This window comes from Onychostruthus taczanowskii, unplaced genomic scaffold (genome assembly GCF_017590055.1).
Source record: "Onychostruthus taczanowskii isolate IOZ18803 unplaced genomic scaffold, ASM1759005v1 scaffold184, whole genome shotgun sequence".
Taxonomy (NCBI): Eukaryota; Metazoa; Chordata; class Aves; order Passeriformes; family Passeridae; genus Onychostruthus; species Onychostruthus taczanowskii.
This window is the reverse complement of record NW_024499062.1, coordinates 898,120-906,872: the sequence shown is the minus strand read 5'-3', so window position 1 is coordinate 906,872 and position 8,753 is coordinate 898,120. Positions and strand designations below refer to the sequence as shown.

At 49.4% G+C, this 8,753-nt stretch overlaps 2 long non-coding RNA genes across 2 annotated transcripts in view; one reads left to right on the top strand and one right to left on the bottom strand.

Moving 5' to 3' along the window:
- Positions 1–900, bottom strand: part of LOC121334196 — a 6,951-nt gene extending 6,051 nt beyond the window's left edge. Inside the window, exon 1 of the long non-coding RNA XR_005952416.1 lies at positions 839–900. This is a non-coding gene — a long non-coding RNA (uncharacterized LOC121334196). The remainder of the gene's footprint in view (positions 1–838) is intronic.
- A 112-nt stretch (positions 901–1,012) lies between these two features.
- LOC121334164 lies at positions 1,013–6,390 on the top strand. The gene is made up of 3 exons (XR_005952415.1): positions 1,013–1,924; positions 4,161–4,232; positions 5,048–6,390. It is a non-coding gene; the product is annotated as an uncharacterized LOC121334164 (long non-coding RNA).
- The last annotated feature ends 2,363 nt before the right edge of the window (positions 6,391–8,753 follow it).

Sequence of the window (8,753 nt, the reverse complement as noted above, 5' to 3'; positions counted from 1 at the left end):
GCGCGGGGGGGCCGGGACGGGCGGCGGCGGAGGCAGCGGGGGACGGGGGGCGGCGGGTGCGGGGCGGCCTCGGAGCCCCGGGCCGGGCGGGGAAGTTGGGCCGCGGCCGCAGACATTGGCGGGGCTTTTGCTTCGCCCTTTTTTCCTGCTGTTCTCGGAGCCCCTGCTTTCCTGCTTTCGGCCCTCGCCACCTTTTTTTTTTTTTTTTCCCCCTTACATTATCCCTCCTTTTTTTTCCCCTTAACCCTCCCCCCCTTTTTTTTTTTTCTTCACCCCCTCCCCGTTTTTGCCTTCACCCACTTTTTTTGCCTTCACCCACTTTTTTGCTTTCACCCCCATTTTTTTACTCTTCACTCCTCCCTTTTTTTTCTTTTAACCTCCCTTTCTTTTTCCTTCGACCCCCTCTTTTTTTCCCTTTTCCACTCCTTTCTTTTTTTTTTCTCCCCATTTTTTCCCTTCATCTCCCCTTTCCCCCCTATAATTAATTAAGTTGTAAAATGCCTCAGAGATAAACGAGTCGCAGGGTGTTGAGAAAAATCCATTTTAAACTGATTTTTCCCACCAAAAATACGGGAAAGAAGAAAAAAATCTATTTAAAATTTATTTTTCCATAACTTCCATTTTAAACTGGATTTTCCCACCACAAATATCTCCAAGATAAATTTATTTCCAGCGGCTTTTCCCTGCATTTCCAGGCCAAACCCTTTTTTAGCAGCGCTCCCGCTCTGCCGAGGCCCCGCGCCCCTGAGGAGGGAACGGCCGCGACCTTCCCAAGATGGCGCCGGCCCCTCACGCCCCCCAGAGCGGCCCCCCTCGCCCTCCCCAACATGGCGCCGACCTCCCGCCTATGGCCGCCCCCGCCGCCCTCGCCCTCCTCAAGATGGCGGCGGCGCGGCGCTATGACGCCATACGTCCCGCTCCCCCCCTCTCGCTGTCCCCGGCCTCCTCCGACCCCCTCTTTTTTTCCCTTTACACCCCCTTTTTTTTTCCTTCACCCCCATTTTTTCCCTTCATCTCCCCTTTCCCCCCTATAATTAATTAAGTTGTAAAATGCCTCAGAGATAAACGAGTCCAACCTTGATGAAGTTCCTCTTCATGCCCCCTTTTTCTCCCCTTTCTCTTTGTTTTTTTCCCCCCCTTCACCTCCTATTTCTTTCCCCAGAACCAGTTAGGTTGGAAAAGATCTCTGAGCTCATTGATGAAGTTCCCCTTAATTCTCCCTTTCCCTCCCTTTTTTTTTTCCTGTCATCCCTCTTTTTTCCCCTTTTACCCCCTCCCTTTTATTTTTCTTTACACTTTGCACATGTATAATTTTCCTCCCTCTGTACAGGAGGTTGGGAGCGAGTTGAAACGTGTTAATCACTCACCTCCCCTCCGTTTAAAATACCCAAAAAGAGGCTGTGAATTGCCTATAAAAAAGGGGTGTAACTGGCTATGTATTAAAATACCCAAAAAAAGGGCTCTAAAACATCTGGCTCAGGACACACCTGGCTGTGACTGAGGTGCTCAGGCCCTTTTTAGTGTAAATAATAATTAAGGGACAGAAATAATTCAGCTCAGGACTCTTCCTACATTTGAGGTTACCAAGTCTAAGCTTTCTTGCAGCTACAGATGATTTTCGTTGCGTGGGGAGATGTTTTCTCTGTTCAAGTTTGGGAGCTCTGCTTTCTGTTTGTATTATTTTTTTCTCCTTCAGTGGACTGTTTTTTCCAAAATTCGGGATTTTTAATCCCTTAGGCAGGGCCTGGCTGTTGTGGTTTTGTTTCTAAGCCTTGCTGGTCTCTGAGCACAGTTTTAGACCCTCTTCCCAGATCCTGAGAGGATTCCCACTGTGAACTCATCCCTTCTTTTCCTTCACATCACAATTGCTCCTTTCCAAATCCTCTCACAGTGAAGTTTCAATTCCCAAATATTGAGGAAATAGGTGAGAGACTTGTTCATGTTTTTAATTGAAATTGAGATGTTTTCTCTGTTCAAGTTTGGGAGCTCTGCTTTCTGTTTGTATTATTTTTTTCTCCTTGAGTGGACTGTTTTTTCCAAAATTCGGGATTTTTAATCCCTTAGGCAGGGCCTGGCTGTTGTGGTTTTGTTTCTAAGCCTTGCTGGTCTCTGAGCACAGTTTTAGACCCTCTTCCCAGATCCTGAGAGGATTCCCACTGTGAACTCATCCCTTCTTCACCCACATCACAATTGCTCCTTTCCAAATCCTCTCACAGTGAAGTTTCACTTCCCAAATATTGAAGAAATAGGTGAGAGACTTGTTCATGTTTTTAATTGAAATTTTCGTGCTGGTGGTAAAACTGGGAGCAATGATTTTTATTTTTTTCCTGTTGAGGGTGAAAGAGGAAGTGCATGATGGTGATGATGATGGTACTTGTGGAAAGCTGAGGACTGTAACAACTGAATTTTCCCGGATTTTGACCTTGCCCATCCATCCCTGGAGATGTCCAAGGCCAGGCTGGATGGGGCTTGGAGCAACCTGGGATGGTGGGATGGGATTTATGATCCCTTCCAACCCAAACCACTCCGTGATTCCACCAAGTGTCCCAGCACAGTGTTCATTTAAATCCTCTCATCTTCCTCCTGGTGTGTTTGGTGTTTTGCAGAGCGTCTCAGTTGGTTTTTGTGGAGTTCTGTTGCATCCTGGTTGTTTTCCATGAGCCTGACATCATTTTTGTGATGACCTCTTGTGCACAGGCCATAAGCACAGCGAGCTGGGAGCCCTCAGCCTCATCCCCTGTGGGTTTTGTGCAGCCCTTGGAATATTTTAGGATTTAGGAGACATGTGGTCTGGCAGAGGTGACTTGGCCAGGACAGCAAACACCCCGTTGCAGAAATTAAATGAAACCATCCTGGAAAACCCAGCCCTTCCAGTGAGAATCCTTGGTGTGGGTGGGAGGTTGCACCTCTGTGCTGCTCCACCAGGAAAATGGCAAATTTGGGGGATTAAGCTCGGGGAAGTGGTGGAATCCCCACCCCTGGAATTGTCCCATTTGGCACCTGAGGCTGTGGTTTGGTGGGGCTGAGTTGGTGGCTGAACTCCGTGCTCTCAGAGGGCTTTCCCAACTTCAACTCCACGATTCCATGAGCAAAGGCCACTTTGCTCCCAAGGGAGCTTGGCCACCCAGGGGTTTTTCCTGCCATTAACTGTCTGGAATTCCCTGGACAGAAGCCTGCTCAGCTGCTCTGATGTCCACCTGCAGCCCACAGGTGCCTTGGTGTGAGGAATTCTTCACATGTTGGGATTTCATCACTTTTCTGTCTCTCAGGAGCCTGGATCACCTTTTTTTCAGCCTTAAACCGGGCAATTTAACCTCTGCTGAGCTCAGGCCTGGAATATTTCAGGCTTGTAGGGGAAACCAGGGAAGCCCAGGAGAGTGGAGGAGCCCAGACTGGGAGCACTGGGACCACTCTTGGTGTCCATCCCCCCTCTAGGCTGGTCATGCCCAACTTCTGCCAGGTGCATGCACAAGCTCTGGGAATATTTCCATTGCTTTTCCAAAGGAGGGAGGTTTCCATGCAGTTTTCTCTCTCCTGAAGGGTTTGGGAGTTATTATTTTTTATGCATTACCTTTCTCTGATCTGGGAAGTTGTCTTCCAGGAAAGCAGCAGGGCACAGTGAACTCTGCTGTGCTCCTGAATCCCTTTTACCAAGAAAATTTAATCCACTCTTTTCTACATAAGAACACTTTGTGCTGTCAGGAGGAGTGGTGGGGTTGTGTTGATGATTTTTGGTGCAGGGAGTTCTGTGAAATTCAGCCTTGGACTTTATCTTCCTTAGGCTGCTTCTGAAGTTGATCTGTGGGAAAAAAAAACACACAGTTCAGATATTTTGTGTTACCCATTGCCCAGTGCCCAAGATATTTCATAAAATAATTTTAAACCACTTTTTTGGGGGGTTTTAGAATAACTTCTGCTGCACAGTGAGGATTTTACTGGTACTGTTGAGTGCCCCACTGGCCTCTGGGGAAAGAACCTTTTCCAAAATCTGGCCTAAAACCCCTGACAGAGCTCCAGCCATTCCCTTGGGTGAAGTGGAGCCCTGTCCCTGTGTGTGTTTAAAGGGAATCCATCCTCTCAGGGTTTGGAATTCAGCTTTTTGTTAGGTCATTTTAGTGCTTTCCACACCCCTGCCCTGATCCATTTCTCACTTATTTTAGTGATGGAATTTGTGTGTCTGCTCTCGTGAATCTCTTCATCAGCTCACTTTGCCCAAAGTGAATCCAAACCAGGTAAATAAATCCTGGCAAAACCCCTGTGGTTTCCAAATATTGCAAATTATAGAACTGGGAACATCACTGGTGACTTTTTATCTCTTCAGCCAAAACTCCCACCAGAAGCCCTCACCACTCCCCAGCATAAAGGTTGCAGTGGAGTGTGAGAAAAGTTTTAAGGTCCAGAACTGTGCAAGGCTTTGTGCCAGGGAGGAGGAACCTCTCACCTGGAGCATCCAGGACCTTCCAGCTTTGGGGAAATTCAGATTTGTTCTGTGCCCATTGCAGTGGGGTTCAATATTTGTGTATCCCACAATTCTGGTCCTTCTGTTTTTGGTTTTTTTTTTCCCAAAAACTGGTGGGGCTGATCCAGTTGCCAGGTGGACAGTCCCACCAGGAGGGCTGGCTGGGGTTTGTCCAATTCCTGGGAAACCTCAGAGCCCCTCATCCTTTGGGAACAGCACAGCTACAGCCAGGAGCTGTCCCTGTGTTTCACCAGAGTGTGAGAGGTTTTCCCCAGGTTTTTAGAGCTCGGGTTTTTTGGGCAGGACTCTGAGGTTGCTCTGGGTTTGTTGTGGATGAGTTGCTTGCCAGATTCCAAGAAGAAGTCCAAGAGGGAATCCCTTGCACTGCCAGATGGAGCCCGGGGAGCTGCGGGCTGCGTTTGGTGGAGCTCGCAGCGTGTTCTGATCCGCGCTGACATTTTGATGTCAATGAAATTCCATCTTGGTTTTTTCCCCTCCTGGAAAAAAAAGATGTAGCTGTGCAAAAACCCTTAGGATGCTGTGGCTGGCAGGTGGAGCATTGTTTTTGTTGTTGTTTTTGTTTGGCAGGTGTGTGAATTGTTTGTGTGCTGCCTGTGGTGCCTATAAATAATAAATGGGTTGCTCAGATCCTGCAGCGACTCGGAGGGAAACTCAACTTTTTCAGACCTACAAAATTCACCTGACCTCAAATACAGCAGGGAAGACCCATGAAAGTGTGTTTTCACTCACAGACCACGTTTGCTGGTGATCAATGTGACCAAGGAAGCCAATCCTGAAGTAACTGAGTCCCTCCCACTGTTCATTACATAACCATCTAATTAAAGGCATCAAACAGGGATGACTTGGAAAACTTCATACTCTGGGTCAAAAACACTTGCAAAACCACAGCCCAGAGTGCCCATGTTTTATTTATGCTGGGGAGTGCTGTGTAAATGAAGAAGTTTCTTCTTGGTGTCAGCCTTTAGAGTCTCCTGCTGCTTCTGCAGCCGCTTCCTTGGGCACCAGGGAAATCCTTTAACTCCTGGTTTCCCTTTGGAAGGAGAAGGGACTTCATGGTGCTGCTCCCTTCCCTCCCTAGAAGGAGCTGGTGGATTCAGAGCTCTTCTTGTGGTTGCTTTGGTTTGAAAGTTGGGTTCTTTTCAGGCTTAATGAATTCTGCATCATGAGCATTCCCATGGATTTAGGGGTAAATCGTGATTTTGGTCCCTTGCTCCAGAAGGAAACTGTGAATTTCCCTGGGAATGGTTGGAATACTTCAGCCCTGATAATCAGAAGCATATGCAGATGGAGGTGGTGGTGGAGAGACGTGAAAGACATCTGAAGAACAAAATGTGGCAGCAAATAAAAATCCACGGTCCATTTTCAGCTTATAGGGTTTTGATAGGAGCTGTGGAAGGCTGGAATTCCCTCAGGATTTTCATGCCGTGCTCAAAGCAGGGAAAGCACAGAGTGAGGGTGGGTCAGGGCTGGAATTCCAGGATGCTCTTTGGGGGTGTGCAGAGTCCCCTCTGCCCGTGTGGCAGGGGACACAGAGAGCTCCTGGCCTGTTCAGCAGGCTCTGTCAGCGTGGAGAGGCAAGTGTGGGATCAGCATTTAAACCCAGCTTGGAGGTGCTCTAGACCTGAAAGACTGGCAGGCAAATCTCTCTGGTGTAGTTGGGCTGGAAATGCAATTTTTTTTTTCCCCTCCAGAAAACACAAATTTTGATGTGAGGCTGGGAGTGTGACGTGGGATTTTCTCATGGGATTTTCCCACGTAGCTGCTGTGTTTGCACAGAGTCAGTTTCCCTTTTTGGGGTCGTGGGGTCGTCATGGAATTGTGGAATGGTTTGGGCTGGAAGGGATCTTAAAGCTCATCTCGTGCCATGGCAGGGACACTCCCACTGTCCCAGGCTGCTCCAGCCCCAGTGTCCAGCCTGGCCTTGGGCACTGCCAGGGATGCAGGAGCAGCCCCAGCTGCTCTGGCAATTCCAGCCCAGCCAGGAATTCCTCATGGCCAAGATCCCATCCATGGCTGCCCTCTGGCACTGGGAGCCATTCCCTGTGTCCTGTCCATCCCTTGTCCCTAGTCCCTCTGCAGCTCTCCTGGAGCCCCTGCAGGCCCTGGAATGTGCTGGAAGCTCTCCCTGGATCCTTCCCTTCTCCAGGAGAACATTCCAGCTCGCCCAGCCTGGATCCCTGGGAACTGTGGGGCTCCAGCCCTGGAGCAGCTCCGGGGCCTCCCCTGGGTTCACCCCAGCAGCTCCAGGTCCTTATGTTCATCAGTCCCCAGTGGATTTTCTGGGGAGTTTTTCCTCCTCAAGTGCATATTTTGCAGGGCAGCCAAGCAGACGTGTTTTTGAACCACTTGAACTTCAAGACAGGGTGGCCAGGCTGCCATTTTGGGTGGAAGTTTGATAATTAGACGTGCTTAGGACTGCACTGTCTGTTCTCACCACGTGCTGATCTTGAGTTGATGCCATGTGAGGACCGAATCCTTAAGGTGGTCCATTGTCATTTTGGGCACCACTACAGAAAAAAGGTACAAAGGTATTAGAGAGTGTCCACAGGAGGGACACAGGGATGAGGAAGGGGGCTGGAGGAGCACTGAGGGGACTGGCTTTGCCCAGCCTGGAGGAGTGGAGGCTGAGGGGAGACTCACTGGGGGCTGCAGCTTCCTCAGGAGGGGCAGCTCTGCTCTGTGTGACCAGGGACAGGATCTGGGAAATGGTATTAAACTGTGCCAAGGGGAAGTCAGGCTGGATATCAGGCTGGATATCAGGTTGGATACCAGGGAAAGGTTCTTTTCCAGGGGTGCTGGCAGTGCCCAGGCTCCCCAGGGAATGGGCACGGCCCCAAGGCTGCCAGAGCTCCAGGAGCGCTTGGACAGCGCTGCCAGGGACAGAGTGGCATTGTTGGGGTGCCTGTGCAGGGCCTGGGCTTGGATTGATGATCCTGTGGATCCTTTCCAGCTCAGGATATTCCCAGAGGGAGCCAAGGCTGGACAGAGCTCGTCCATGCTGGACACGTGGTGATCCTTCCCACCCCGGAGCTTTGTCGGGACAAGGCTGTGGCATCTCTGCCCCACCCTCTTGCTCAAACCTTTCTGTGTCACCCACTGCCATTCTCTCTTCCTGTGGTAGTCCAGCATAACCACTAATCCTCTCTCTCCATAAAAGAGGATTAAAACTGGGAACATTTGCACCTTACAGCAGCCAGCCAGGGCCCTGCTCTGTCTTTTCCAGCAGTAATCCCAAGGGTGCACCTCTGTGCCAAGCCAGGAATGCTTCAGCCAGCGCCAAACAGCAGCCTGTGCTTGTTGGGTTAGCAAATCTCTAAAAGACCACTTCTGCCTGTTAATTAAAAAAGCTGAATTGACTAAAGATGAGTAACTGGCTTCATGCTGTTAGAACAACTCCTGGGTTCTGCAGCTCTGAGGAAAATAGGTTAAAATTGGGATTTCTGCGAGGCTCTTTGAAGAAAATGCAAGAGTGACAAAGTATTACCTCAGAGAATGGCATTTATCATGTCCTGGTTCCTAAACTTGTGGCAGACCGCACATCCTGCAAGAAGATTTTAGGGAAAAAGGTGCTACTGGTGGGGGGGGGAGTCACCCCAAAGGCTGCCTGTGGAACCTGGGAATGCTCAATGAGAATTCCATCCAGTGGTTCACGGCTCTGGGTGCAGTTTCACTGCCAGTTTTGGGTTACGCTCGGCCGGGAGGTGTGGTGCCCTTCCCGCGGGTTTCCGAATGGGAAACGTGCCCTTTTCTTTCTTGGGGTCTTCCAGGGGAGGGCTGACTCCACTGGGATATTATCTCTTGGTGCCAAAGCTTGAGAAGAGTCTTCGAGAGGAATCCACCTCATCCTTTACCCCGTGGCTTCCTGCTGGTGTTTGGTGCTAAATATATCAAATTTAGCTGCAAAAAGGACCCGTTGCAAGTCACAGTGTCCCTGATGTGCCACATCGCCCAGTGGCAGCTCTCAGCAGCAACTCGGAGGTATTGTCCTAATAAATACCTGTGAAATCCTGTTTGTGTCTTTTCCAGGCCTGCCACAGTGAAGGTTTTTCCTGCAGGGGGATTTTTTTGCTTTTTGATGCCAGATTGTGACAAAGAGAGCGCATTAATAGAAGGAATTTTGGTTTTGGTTGCTGGAATTAATTTGATTTCAGGGCTTTTCACGCCGAGACCAGGAGCATTGGGATTTTTATTTTTTATTTTTTTTTGTTCCCCATGCTAATTAAAAGGATCATTTTACTAATGTTATGCCACAGGAGGACGCTGTGGAACGAGA